The sequence below is a fragment of the Triturus cristatus genome, chromosome 1_1, assembly GCF_964204655.1.
Source record: "Triturus cristatus chromosome 1_1, aTriCri1.1, whole genome shotgun sequence".
Taxonomy (NCBI): Eukaryota; Metazoa; Chordata; class Amphibia; order Caudata; family Salamandridae; genus Triturus; species Triturus cristatus.
Window position 1 is genome coordinate 565354304 of NC_140579.1, and position 15458 is coordinate 565369761.

Sequence of the window (15458 nt, forward strand, 5' to 3'; positions counted from 1 at the left end):
GATCAAGACCCCGTTTCACTGTTCAGACCTGCTGTTCCGCGGTGTACTCCAGCCACTACAGTCAGACAAGCCAAATAATCATGTGCAGCAATTAGCTACGGAAGCACAGAGTCTGATGCACCTCAACGGAGGGAGTTCTCTGAAAACTCAGCAGCAGGTAATATCGGACATCGTCCATTCTGGGATCAAGACACCGTTCCACTGTTGGGACCTAGAGTTGCTTGCACCTCGTCGAAGGGAGTACCTTCATCTCCACTCTCAGATCCAGTTCTAAAATCATCCATTGTGTGATCAAGACACCGTTCCACTGTTGGGACCTAGAGTTGGTTACACCTGGTCGAAGGGAGGACCTTCATCTGCACTCTGAGATGCAGTTCTAACATAGTCCATTGTGGGATCAAGACACCGTTCCACTGTTGGGACCTAGAGTTGGTAGCACCTGCTTGAAGGGAGTACCTTTATCTCCACTCTCAGATGCAGTTCTAACATCGTCCATTGTGGGATCAAAACCCTGTTTCACTGTTCGGACCTGCTGTACCGCAGTGTACTCCACTGACTGGTGTCAACCAAGCCCAATAATCATGTGCAGCAATCAGCTATGGAAGCACAGAGTCTGATGTACCTCAGAGGAGGGAGTTCTGTGAAAACTAACAAGCAGCAGGTAATATCGGACATCGTCCATTCTGGAATCAAATACACCGTTCTACTATTGTGACCTAGAGTTGGTTGCACCTGCTCCAAGAGAGTACCTTCATCTCCACTCTCAGATGTAGTTCTAACATCGTTCATTGTGGGATCAAGACACCGTTCCACTATTGGTACCTCTTCGACTACTGTGTTAGTAGCACACAGAGCACTCCACGCTGCTGGGCCTCACACTGAACGCTGTGTGCCTGTGTCGCGGTAGCCAGCGTTGATCTGAGGAGCCTTCCGACCTTGCAGACCTCGCCCCAGGACCTTCCGCCGGCACATGATGGGCCCTCTTTCACATAATGCGGTAGTGAAAGGTGAACTGTGGGGCATATGTGCGTCGCAGCGGCCACGACGGTTTCTGAGTACCAGCAGTCTTAGAGCATCATTCACACAGCCACACAGTCAACCTCGTGGCGGTGTAAGCTGCGCAGACCTGGCAGACACGTTCGCCATTCCGGAAGAGAACCACACCCAGAGAAATGTGTCTTTTATTCATACCCTTACGCTAGCCTTCTGTACGCCGAGCCAGCCCACTGCGCTAAAGATTTGGGGGGGGAAAGGGCACGTACGTGCTATGTTTTCGAAATCTTCCCTACTGACTGTACTATTATGGTTCTGTCCACTATCTACTTCACTCAATAGATCATCAGTGTATGTTCACATGTATATGTGCGTTCTCTGCATACTCAAGTCTGTCCGGCACATCCCCTCAACACTTTGCATTGTATACTTTTATAATCAAGAATCCCTTGCCACCTTCGCACATACTTTGCTCCCATCTCTCCCCGCATTCTGCATTGTGTAACAGAGGTGCTATGCCATGTTTGCTTAGTGTACATGGCTAGCCACGGTTCCCACAGTACGTAGTGTCGTTGTGTCTGATAGGTGTACATGTTGTTTGTCATGTTGTGTGCAATTATATAAGGTAGCTCGTTTATTCAGGAGCAGTGGTTTCTCCCATTTACATATCGCTGTCTTAAAGAGCATACAGAAGTTTTTCTCACAGGTGCAAACTGTGACCACAATGGCAGTCATTCATTACTATGCAAGGATTTTCAACTGCACGACACTTCTAAGCTTACAGCCCCCAATCTTGCCTGCTTTCTTGAAAGCACGCCAACTCCCACAATCACACCAACATTCACACAGCTTTCCAACGGCAGTTATCTCCTTCTCAATAACATGCACTCCTACGGAATGTGAGGTGGCATACCGTATGTCCTTACTGTTTCAAACCGAGTAACTTCCTGTAGCAATGTCTATTCCCACCCACACAAACTAACTCCCAAACTTCAACTTGGCCTTGAATCCCTACTTTGCAAACAGATTTCATTAAACTAACCAAACTAAAGCGCTTTTCTTCAGAACAGAAGTTTCCCTCACTTCTGCAAAAGAAATGTATCGCCTGCAGATAGCACGAACTTCCAGTAAAATACAGTCCCTTTTAAATTCGAACCTCTCATTACACTTTGTGAATTGTTACCCAATTTTCAACACATCTCACTCTCAAGGTCTGGCACACTTTGTTAATACGGTCTCCTCCGGCCTTCTCACAGCCTTTCAAACTGTTTTTTGTATAATACCACACTTCATTCATTCGATCATCTCTGGAATATCAGGAACAGTGCCCAAAATTCTCGCTCTCTTTGCGGCCATCCTGCTACTATTTTTGCTTGTAAAAAATGACTGCGCTCCCTGTGGTAACAAGAATTTCCGACAGAATGCACCTCTACGCAAAGCTACATCAATACCGTGAAAAAATGGAACAACTTTTCAGCTGCCTGCCTCTATCTATTATCGGGGACAGCTACAACATGACATTTATTTACACATATACAATCTGCATGCAACCATCTTTCTATTGCAAAACTTGCCCATTCGATTGGCGAATGGATGTATGCCTTGCCAACATCCCAACAATCGCTCCCGATATCCAGCAGGTAATGGAGTATCTTGAAATCCATGAACTCGATTGTTCAGGCAGTAGAGCAATGGCGGATGCAGCGCAAAAAGGTATCGTGGCGGAATGAGATTTCTGCACAGCCACGAAATATCTACTGCAACGTACGACCTTTGACAACATCGCAGATTGCCTGCCAATTCAAATTGCCGCTCCAACATTCAAGGAACATTACTGTCCCTTCGAAGATATGAATTGGATCGCTTCCCTTTTCTCACACAATGGCAACAATGACCTCTTGGAACATTACGCATCTCAAGCCGCTGAAGAACTTCCGGACTGCAATCTCCAAGACTTGTAAGAAATTCATGTTCTTCTTGGATTGATTTTTGCCAACTTTTTTGAGTTTTTCCTTTCAATTTTTTTAATACACTTCAATTGAACTATTTTCATATAATAACTTTCTAAGTATGCTCAGGCATTTGAACTCTGTTTTCATTATTGCCCCTTACGTCTCCAGTCTAACCAGTGATGGGTGATGTATGGCCTATCCAAATACGCTATTTACTTCCTAAATTAGCCTAAACCCGACATCCATTTTGAAACCATCTCTGTTCTTTCTGCACATGTCTCTCTGCCTGCCTGTTATCCATGAAGCCCTTTCACACAAATTTACTCATCCTCAGCCTCTACTCACGAGCTGGCAATCAACATAAAAAAACACAACATTGTTTAGGAACTGGTTGGCACAGTGTGCTAATCGTATCCTACCTTTATTTTCATTATAGAATGGAGTCATTAATGTCTAATAGCTATTGTTTATGTCACATGGACCTATTACATTTAATGTGGAATTCACTAATGCAGCAGCTTCAGATTTGAATATGACAGAGTCGGTTGGAGTTTGCCTCAGCTCGGCGCCTTAGCTCTTTGCACACATTTTTTTGTGTGGTAGAGCTGGAGTCAATAATGTATGGTTTGGCGAGAAGGGTACCTAATGTCCTTCTCAGAAGCACAATTTTGTGTTCCTCCTCAAAGTTCCGATGTGACTAGGACTATTACCAATTCTGACACGCACCAGATTGAATCTACTGTACAGAGATTGCTGACTCTTCTACTGTTGATAATTTTGTGTTACAACAAAGGAGTAACAGGGTACCGAAGAAGTTTGATGATTACACTTTGCAATTTTTGTTTTTGTTTCTTTTCTTAAAGGATACATGTGCTAATTGTATCCTACCTTTATTTTCATTATAGAATTTTGAGTAATTCAAGTGTAATAGGTATTGTTTATGTCACATGGAACTGTAACATGTAATATGGAATTCACTGATGCAAGAGCTTACGTTTGAATACAGCAGAAGCGGTTGGAATTTGCCTCAACTGAATGCCTTACCTCTTGCACAAGTGGATCCATTTATGGCACTTAAATAAAGACACTCTTCATATAACTTTCAGACTCCATCGCTTTATTACACACAGCCACTTTCTTAGACACATCTGATTTCACCATTTCTCTTCTGTGGCATTGTAACATCCTGCATTATATTCTTCACAATTATTTCTTTATTCCTCCTTCCTATCACACACACCAACTTTCTTAGACACACCTGATTTCACCATTGCTCTTCTGTGGCATTGCAACATTCTGCATTATATGCTTCACGATTATTTCTTTATTCCTGCTTCCTAAAACACTGCATTCGAGTCTTCAGAAAGTAGAGGTGAGTAGTTCGCTTCCCACTCCCTATATCGTATAAACGCATACTAACACTACTTACACAGATATGCTAAAGCGGCCAGTATCCTACAACGCCCACACACATCACTTTACAGCAATTAGCTCACGGCTTACGCTCACGGTTTCATCCCCGAGTCTTCAAACCAGTAACAGTGAGTAGTTTGCTTCCCACTCCCGCTATACTCTAAACACATACCAATTCCACCTGCACAGCTATCCTACAGCAGCCAGTATGCTACAGTGCCCAGACCACATCAGTTTACACCACTCAGCTCACGGTTTAGGCGCACGCTTTCATCCCCGAGTGTACCGGCATCTCACTTCAGCACCATCTCACTCTGCGCAAAACAGTACTTTCACACCGGTAGGGATAAATACTTCAGCACATCAGTTTACAGCACTCAGCTCACGGTTTAGGCGCACGCTTTCATCCCCGAGTGTACCGGCACCTCACCTCAGCACCCTCCCACTCTCGGCAAAACAGCACTTTCACACCGGTAGGACTAAATACTTCGCTTCACACTCCCTGTATAGCACACCCTAAACACCCCACAGACGTTACAGTGCTCCTACCCTTCCCTTTCCTACTTTTTCCCCCCTTTTTCCCCTTACTCGTTTCAACAGAATCACAAAATGGCGGCCACCACTTCCTAGTTGCAACCGCTCGCACCGCTCACAGCCAATAAGCAGCAAGTTTGTGCTCGTAACGCCTCAGTCGATCAGATGGCAGAATTTCCAAATATCGATATCTGTAAATTTCGATATTTCTCCAAAACTACTGAACGGATTTACACCAAATAAACCAAAGTGTGCTTTCTAGACCAAGAACCTTCTCGCTGCCAAATTTGGGGCAATTCCGTTCACCCTTTCGACATGTAGCCTTGTCTAAAGTTTCCTATGGAAATTAACATGAAGAAAACACTTTTTGGGACCCCCTTTTTTCTCGGCCCCTCCTTGACGAATCACCCCCAAACTTCCCACATAGGAGCTGATATGAACAAAGAATTGGTTTGGAAAATTTAATGAAAATTCATCAAACTACCCCAAAGTTAAAAGCAAAACAAAAAATGCTCTTCCTATGGAAACTTGGTCCTAACTATAACTACCTACTGGCGACCGCCAGTAGGTAATATGCATCGATATTCCAATACCACCAATGTCTTCTGGATTTTCTAAGGATTATTGCCTTCTATCCATGCTATAATAAAAGGGGGAGAACAAAACCTATCTTTAGAAAAATCACTCTATCTTTTTTATTAGAGTAAACACCAAGGTTAACATTAAAAATCCACACCAAAATAAAGAAATAAGGGGATAAATTAATTTAATGTCTCCAATTACTACATGAATTCTCACAAGTTATATATATAGTCCAATATGTATAAAAAATACCAAGTAAACATCCTTTCATGAATCCACCTAAGGAAAGTTAACAAGCGCAATATCACCTCCATCTATGTGGCTTACCCGGTATCATATGAAGTTGTGCCCAAAGTATAATCCGTCTGACCGTGGTGTCTACTGTCAACCTTCAAGGAGTATTTATACAAGTAGTTAGCCAATCATAGGCAAGAAAACTGTGTCATTAAAGTCACCCCCTTTAAAGCGCCAATCACTTTTGTCGTAACAAAATGAAAAACCAATTCGATCTTTTCTAACAAAAATCATAATTTAACCAAAGTTCCCTCTCTGGTCCGGGTAAAATGCACCAATCAAAAATGAGAAGTGTGTTGTCTAAAAGAAAGACATTGAGCCAATCGCTACAAGGAAAACAGTGAACCAATCACCAATGTTCAACAGCTATTCCTACGTAAAGAAAAGAGGCAGTCTATTTACACACATATGGTTCCCTCTCTGGTCCACTCAATGTATCGCCCAATCAGATTGCTCATAATGAAAAGCTATTCAGAATACACAAGAAGTACATTGAACCAATTCACAATGTTCTACAGCTACTCCGAGGAAAAGAAAAAAGGCAGTCTATTTACATACATATGGTTCCCTCTCTGGTCCACTCGATGTATAGCCCAATCAGATTGCTCATAAGGAAAAAACATTTAAAATACACAAGAAAAACCCTGAACCAATCACCAATGTTCTACAGCTATTCCTTGGAAAAGAAAAAAGGCAGTCTATTTACATACATATGGTTCCCTCTCTGGTCCACTCGATGTATCGCCCAATCAGATTGTTCATACGGAAAAACCATTCAAAATACACAAGAAAAACAGTGAACCGATCACCAATATTCTACAGCTATTCCTAGGTAAAGAAAAAAGGCAGTCTATTTACCTACATATGGTTCCCTCTCTGGTCCACTCGATGTATCTCCCAATCAGATTGCTCATAAGGAGAAGACATTCAAAATACACAAGTTTCCCGTCAACCCAATGCACCAAAAAGCACAAAGTTGTTATAATTCTCAAAATTCCCAAGGTTTGAAAATTAAGTTGTATACTTACAGATCATTCCAAACTGAGAGTGAAATAACCGTACAATTTTGAATACAATTAGTTCAAATCACATCTTATGTGACACTTATTTTAGTCATTTCCTTACTCATAAGATATTTTAAATTACCAATATACATTTCTAGAGTGCAAGCTCCTAATGTATTTCTAAATTCAGGGAAAGAGTAACTCTGCGTTAATTAAGATGTACACAGGATATAATCTTAAATTACATATGAAACATAATGTAACTTTTCAATTTAGAAGTTTAAAACTATTTCAGAAAAAAATGACAGCAAAAACAAAACAGTTATTCATTACAATAAGGTCATTACATTTTAGAGATATACGTATAAACTTATAGAAATAAATGCAGTTCACTCTCTAAATTGAGACCCAGCTGTACACTGCTCAATCTACTAATCCATTTTGCCTAATTTTGTCTCATTCTCAGTTCTTTGTTACCACCCTTTAGGTCATTTTCTAGTTTCTGGATTCCATGAAATTTGAAGCCCATTTTATTAGGATGACATTTGAGCATGTGCTGTGCATGTGGCGATTTCTAGTCTGTATTGATAACTGCCCTCCTATGTTCTTGTATCCTCATCTTGAGTGATCTAATAGTCGTGCCAATGTAGATTTTACTGCAATTACAAATTATAACATAAATTACAAAAGTACTATTGCAATTAATAAACTGATTATTTGAAATGTTTTGTGTGTGTTCTACTGAAACTCCTTGCATTTGCTCACAAATAATGCAACTGAAACAAGTATAAAAACCTCTCGGTTGTGTTAGCCATGCGGGACCAGCTGAAGTACTCTCTGGCAGTTTTAAGTAATTCCACATTATCTTGTTTATAATCGTGGGTCCTCTTTTATATGTGACCAAGGGTTTGTTAGAGATGACATTAGTCAGTCCTAGAACACCTCTGAGTAAGTTCCAATTTTTTTGTAGAATTTTGTAAATCTGATGATGGTGTTGATTATACATATTTACTAAAGCTATACGGTCATTGGTTTTTCTCTTGATTTTAGGTTTTAAGGTGTCTGATCTTTTGACCTTCATGATTCTCTTTTCCGCCATATCCAAAAGTTGCTCAGGGTATGCGCAGTTTCATAATCTTTGTTTCAGGACCTCTAAAGAGTCAACAAACTCTCGCTCCATGCTACAATTTCTTCGTAGGCGTATCATTTCACCATAAGGAATGCCTAAGATGACAGATCTTGGATGGGCACTATCTGCCCTTAATAAGCTCTTAGTAGAAGTCTCTTTCAGTAAAGTTTACTGTGTATTTTGTTATCCGCAATGTACGGCTGTACATCCAGGTAATCAATTTGGGTTTTACTTCAACAGTTAGTAAGGCTTACATTCATCGGGTTGTCATTTAGGTATTCAACGTAACTTCTCAGACTCTCATAATTGCCTCTCCAGATTATCAAAATATCGTCAATAAAACGATCCCAAAAGATTACATTATCCATCCAAGTAGCAGCCCTGGGGGACCAGGCATGCTCCCTCTCAAACCAACCCATAAACAGGTTGGTGTAAGAGGGAGCAAACCATGAGCCCATGGCCGTACCCCTTATTTGTTGGTACCATTCATCTCTGAACCGAAAAAAGTTATTCTGCAATATGAAGTCGCACATCTCCAAAATCATCTTCGAATGTTCCGTTAAGCTCGCACTTCTTTTGGATAGGTAGTGTTGCAATGCTATTTGCTCCAGTCTGTTCTCTATGCATGTATAATGTCCCACTATATCCAAGGTGGCAAACATTAAAGATGGATCCCATTCTACATCAAGTAATTTAGTCAATACATTGGTGGTATCTCTGATGTTGAAGGTGAGTTAACCAGTAAGGGTTGTAAGAAATGAATTGACATATTCCGAGAGGTGCTCAGTCAGACTCCCAATGCCCAAGATGATGGGTCTCCCTGGAGGATTGGTTTTGGACTTATGTGCCTTTGGTAGGATGTATATGAAGATAGATCTGGGATGCTGTACATTAAGATATCCAAATTCCTTGTTATCTAATAGACCTGTCTCCTTCCATGAGTGTAGTTTCATTGATAAAAACTTAGTAGCCTCTACCATAGGAATTCTGGCAAGTCTCTTCTAACTGCTAGTATCTTCCAATTGTCTTTCAATTTCCTGATCATAATCCTGTCTATGTAAAATCACAATATTACCGCCTTTGTCGGCTTCTCGGATAACAATAGACTCGTCCGAGCCCAGATCAACGAGAGCACTTAACTCATGTTTGGATAAGCGAGAGTGCTTAGAGTGATACGAATGTTGTAAAAGTGTCTTATCTTGAAATTTATAACATTCACATAACGTATTTTTGACAAAAAGATCAAAAGCTGCATATTGGTTTCCTTGTTGAATAAATTTAGAGGACTGAGCCAGCCCACCACTGCAACTATAATCCATATCAACACCCAACATCGCTGGTAAATCATCAATTCCAATATCAGTTTCATTTGACAAAGATAACAATAAATGAATGTCCTAAACATCAGCGATTGTCAATTTTGATTTTTTTACTGTGCCACCTTCAACAGTGCAAGACTTGTCATATTCAGAAAAGAAACTCTTTAGCTTAAGTCTTCTCGCAAATTGAAACAAATCAATTTCTAAGTTAACAAATCCACATCTGGGCAAAATGGCAGTCCGCTTTGCAAAACATCAATTCGATTTCATTTATAGGCCTATCAGAAAGGTTTATTACTTGTAAGTCCTTATTAGAACCAGAGTCTCTATTAGAGACTGTATTCCTATCAACTATTTCTTCTTGTCCTGACTTCTGGTACCCATCCTTGTATTGTCAGTTTTTTCTCCGACCCCTCCTTGTTTTGTCATGTTTTTTCTTTTTCCCAGCTTCATCCACTGGATTTCTTTGGAAAAAGAAGAGCATTCTTTAGGCCTGGGTCCAGATTCCTCAACTGAGGATGTCAGAGCTGCTACATTGGACCAAACTTAAATCAGCTCTATCCTCTGGTAATTGACTCTGTTTATACTTATTAACCTCATCAAAGTTTTTAGAAAAGGTGAAGATGCGTCCTGAGTTATAATCTCTCTCATCTCGTCTGATTTTACTCAATTTTCGTTCCTTGATTTGTGATTGATATTTACTTATGACATCCTTAAGGATATTGTAATTTTTCTCAATGACCTCAGGTAATTTCATTTCACTGATTTCTTTCGACAATTTCACTATTTGATTCTTTAATTCATCAACTTTTCTTTCTGAGTTTTTAATCAAGATGTTCATCATACAGAAAGAGGCAGAGTAGAGATTGTCCTCCCACTCTTTAAGTTGATCCTCTTCCAGACCATCAAATGTGGGGAAGATTAAAAATCTCAAGCCCCTAGGGATCGGTTTGTTGTCCATATAGTTTTTAAGTGTCACCCCATCCCACCATTTTGAGAGTTCTGATTGTTTAAGTCTTTCTAGTTTTAGAAACTTGTTCCTGAAACTATCTTTTATAGGATCTTTATTACTGTCCTTAATAGGCAATTTACTCTGTTGAAAGAGATCAGCTGCCTGTTTTTCCCGGTTGTACTCCATATTAAATAATTAATAGATCAATCAAATCTAATAGGGATACTGTGCAAGCCTGCCCCAACTTTAAATACTATTTTTTAAAGAAACCACAGTGTGGGCTTAAATGGCTGCACCAGTATATTAGTTCCGCATAATGTGTTTAAATCGTAATGCTCTACTTTTCATAACCCCACTGCTAAAGAAGTCACACTATACGAAAAGAAACTTCTCTTAGAATAAAGAAATAATGAAAAGAAGCATATAATCAAATAAAGTACATTTATAAATTTTTAACAATATCGAATTCATGCAAATTTAAACAAAATTAGAGTGCGGGGAGTCTTGAAATTTCTTTTCTTCATATAATCGTTATTTTCATTCCCAATCAGAAGCATAAAGCCCAGCCAACGCGTTTCGTTAAAAATAGATGGACTTCATCAGGGCTGTAAAACAGTTGGAAAAAACATCATAGAAATTATCCAAAAAATATATATATATTTACACAAGGTCTTTCGAAAAAGACCTTTATTATACATTATATACAATAAGAAAGGCCAGATAGACATAAACATGATAAAAAGGACATGAGGCAATTCTACCTCTTATGATGACAATTTCTCTCAATACTGGAATTATTATCTTGTAGTAAGATGCTCCCTGCCTATATCTATTCTTAACATTTGTTTCCAATAGGTTATGGTATTGTATTTTTCATATGGAAAAGCAGCCTACATTTAGGAACATTCGAAGATGATTTTGGAGATGTGTAACTTCATATTGCAGAATAACTTTTTTCTGTTCAGGGATGAATGGTACCATCAAATAAGGGGTACGGCCATGGGCTCAAGGTTTGCTTCCTCTTACGCCAACCGGTTTATGATGAGAGTTGATGACATTCTCAATCGAAACAAGAATCCCGACTTCATCAACCCCCCCAGTAGACCCCTGTCTTCTTCCCAGTTAGTCGCTGCATTGGAAGTTCATTTCTGACGGCAATGCTGTCCACTCTGCAAGAACTTGTTTGTCAGAAGTGAACGAGGCACCCTGTTGGTGACTCCTGCTCTCCAATACTTTTTTCCCCCCAGAAACAAAGCTTATGAAGCAAGGATGTTGTTTTGTTTCTGAGAAGCAATGAAAACCCAAAGGCCCCTACGTGCAGGGAGTCCTTCCCATGTGCTGGGGACCATTGATTCTTTTCTGTGCTCAGGCCCATATTACCTCCTACACTAGTCATCCAACCCCATATCTTACTGTTTTTATCATCCTTACACCAACATAAGCACGGAACTCTCTACAATGGGAACCCCATTTTTTCCCCAGACCACTCTAATATCCCTAAGCTGGAGTAAAGCAGGAATGGAGGTAGAGTGAAGGGGCGCTGCAGCGCAGGCTGGGGGCTAGGTGGAATGGAGGGACAGTGCTTAAATTGTAAAATAGTAAATGCCAGGGCCCTGACAGGAGGTCACTGCAGCTTGCACCTCACATTGTCCTTTCCATTGCTCCCAATGACGGCACCAAAACAACTACTAACCCTCTCCCTCGCCTGCAAGTGCGACAGTTCAGATTGTTCCAGGTCCCCAAAGATAAAGGAATGGCTGGGGAGGCAAGTATTAGTTATTTTTAATGTATATTGTATTCATAAACAACCGTTGTACTGCTCATTTCTAAACAAGATGAGCTGCGCCACCATGTGGCAGACTGTCATAAGTACAGTGTTGACAATTAAGTGTTGTGTAACCCTGGGCGGAAAACTATGCTACACTCGCGGAGTGTGCGTAGCGAGTGCAACTAGGCGCAACGCGAATCGCACGTAGCACAGTGCAAAAACGCATAGCGTAGCAGGCATTTTTTGCTCGCTTGCGATCCTCAAGTCAAGTTGGCGACCGCGAGTGAGCAAAATCAACATCCCAGCGAGACTTTTTCCTCGTTCGCGATCGACAACATCAAGTTGCCGATCGCGAGTGTGGAAAAAATAAACCTTCCGGCGAGATTCTCAACGCAGGGAGGTCAGGTTTCTCAGTGTGAGTGGTCGCGTATGCTCGCGACCGCTCATGATGAAAAACTACCAGTCCGCTTTGAGAAAGCTGCCGCTCTAGTACAAATCTACTCGAGCGGCAGAAAACGACCGCTTGCACTGTGCACGATGCCGTTTGCCTAGACTGCACAGTGCGGACAAGCATCCTGCACTGTGCAATCATTGCGAACAGCATTTCCCTACCGCATCACGCAGTTCGCGTAGCTATGCGTAGCGCGACGTAGTGCAAAGTGCACTTTGCGTAGTGTAGCGTAGCGCGAATATGCAAACTATGCCCAGGGTTAGTGTTGTGCCGAGCACCAGAAACCATCAATCAAATTAAGCACTGAGTGAAGGGATGATGTAAGTGAGGCCAGAATGTAGGAGGGCATTCAAATCACCCTTCTTTTAACCCCGGTAAACCTCCAGTACAGCTCAACATCTCCAGTTAATCTCAATAAAAAGGTTAAACCTAGCTAAACCACACAAACATACATAAAGGTACCGGGCACAGCTGACGGCAATACCTCCACCCTACTGCTGATTCCAACACAAAAGAGACATCCGGGGCCGTATCACAGAATTCTGCACACTCTCTTTGTTGGTCCAGGTGCACCTTTCAAAAGGAGAGCCCTGTGTAAAAAAAGGAAGTGTGTCTTATTATATTGAATGCACTGCCCCAGGGCATCGTGCTACCCTTGGGGCAGCGCACTTAAGTGACATATGGAGAGACTTTGAAGTAGCCGCTCCGTGTTTCATTGTGCAGGTGGTAACCCGCCCTCCATCTTTAAGAGGGGAGAGAGATCCCTTGCAGGCGGGTGCAGTGAGTGACTGCACCCACCTACAGGGCAATGTCTAGGTGGTACATAGGGCCTCTCTTTTCCCCTCCAGAGGGCTGACATCAGGGGGTGCACTGACAGTGTGCCTCTTCAAAGTTTCTTTGCTTCTGTGCCCGCATCTGTAATACAGCGCAGGCACAGAGGCAAAGGAGTTCCCCAAGCAAATGAGAGAACATCCTTTGGTGATAGCGCTACAAGCAACTGCAGCCCTTTCTGTAATACCAAAGTGCCCCGTGGGCGCGCAAAGTGGGCGCACATGCCAGTTGCTTCCTCGGGGCACTTTACATTTTATGGCCCCTTGTCCATAAACAAATAGGAGCTCAGTAAGATAAACTAACCACAAGGCAGTTTCTACTCAAACATACTTCATGAAGTACCATAAAACCCAGATCCACAGAGAGGTCCAAAGATGCACAAACATGCTTCTCACCTCCCGAGTTTATTCCAAAACATGAGACAAAAGCCAACAGACATCACAACAACCCCACGTTTGAGAGAACCAAATCAACAAAGGCTTTATAGAATTAAATGCCTGGCAACATAAACTTAAGCACTAGGAGTGCTGGCTCCTGCATCTGAAAGTGAGATATCAGAGTGATTTCTGAAAGTCCAAACCATTTATCTTAATGCCCAACAGCTTGTGACAGACACCCCAACCTCCTTCAATCATTTGTAGCCTAAAATACTTAGCTACTATTAGTCCATATCGGTAAGCAATTATTGAAGAATGATATAAATTGTGTGGGCAAACATCCTAAAACATTCAAGCGCTCTTTCAGTTATCAATCCCAACAGTGCCACACTTCAATAACAGCATCCTACAACTGTAAAATCACTATTAATGAAGAGCAGCCGTGTCTCCAAATGCTGAGTCACCTATGTGATAAGAGGCATCTTCATTTCACCTACCCGCCACTACATAAACGTTTCACAGAGAAACCTAATAGAACTCAAATACACCTCAAACATTCAGTGCAGTCCCAATCCAATATCCCCTACATAAACCTAACCATTACAATTCACACATCCATGTAGAAGGAAAATCAGAACATTTTAGGTCCATTTTGTTTCTGCCCTTCTTCTTGAAAGTTGCAGAGAAGCATGTCAATGCCCAATTGATAAGTTTCCGAGAGACTAATAACTTACTCCATGAGACTCAATCAGGTTTTCTGGCCCAGTACAGCACAGAGTCAGCCTTATTGCTGAACTCCAAGTCTCTCAGACTCTGTGCCAACTGGGGTCAAACAGCAGCACTAATAATGCTGGACCTTAGCACAGCATTTGATACTGTATCCTGTGGCCTTCTGTTAGATCGGCTAGGGAATTGGGCTTAGCTTTGAGGTAGCTAACCTCTTTCCTCAAGAACTCCAACTTTCAGTTAGTTCAAAGACCCTTCTCATCGGAAGTGCTGTCTCTGACACAGGGGGTGCCTCAAGGCTCTATGCTGAGCCCTACTTTGTCTTTACACACCCTCCCTGGCAGATATCATCAAGTGACAGAATGTCATCATTGTGTCTTGTGCCGATAACACACAGCTTATTATCACTCTCTCCCAGGAGGAGGGTGGTGCTGCATCGCAATTTAGATCCTGCCTGGTGGAACTCGCGGAATGGATGAACAGGAGCTGCTTCATGCTTAATGCCAATAAAACAGAGGTACTCATTGTTGGTAAACCGCCCTCTGTTTGACCTTCAGCTGGTGGCCTGATGCACTTGGTCCTACTCCAGTCCCCAAACCCAAAGTGAAAAATGCAGGAATCTGGTTTGACACCAATCAAACATTTGATAGCCAAATATCCTGCCTGGGAAATGCTTTGGCACTTTCAAAATTCTGCCAAAATCATTGGTCTTCTCCCTATAGCCGCCAGGAAAACAATAGTCCAGGGTCTCGTTATGTCCAAACTGTACTATTATTACATACTCTATATCAGAGCCAGAAAGGGCAGACTACAAAACATGCAGAGTGCAGAATTCGACAGCACGTCTATTGCTGAATCTCCCGAGGTGTGTGCCCTCTGGCCCGGCCCTTGACAAACTACGTTAGCTGTCGCTGAGCAAATTAATATCTTTTAAACCCATTTGGCTTTGCTATGAAATGTTTAATGGCAAAATGTCTTTCTTCACCTTTCAGGCAATACAGGATCTCCCACACGGTGGCTCAAAACACACGGCGAAGCAGGAGACATAAACACAACACCTTTAGAAAAGGGTTTTATTTACAAAATGCAAAGACTCTCTTTTTAGAATAAGGGTTGGGGTTTTATTTTACACA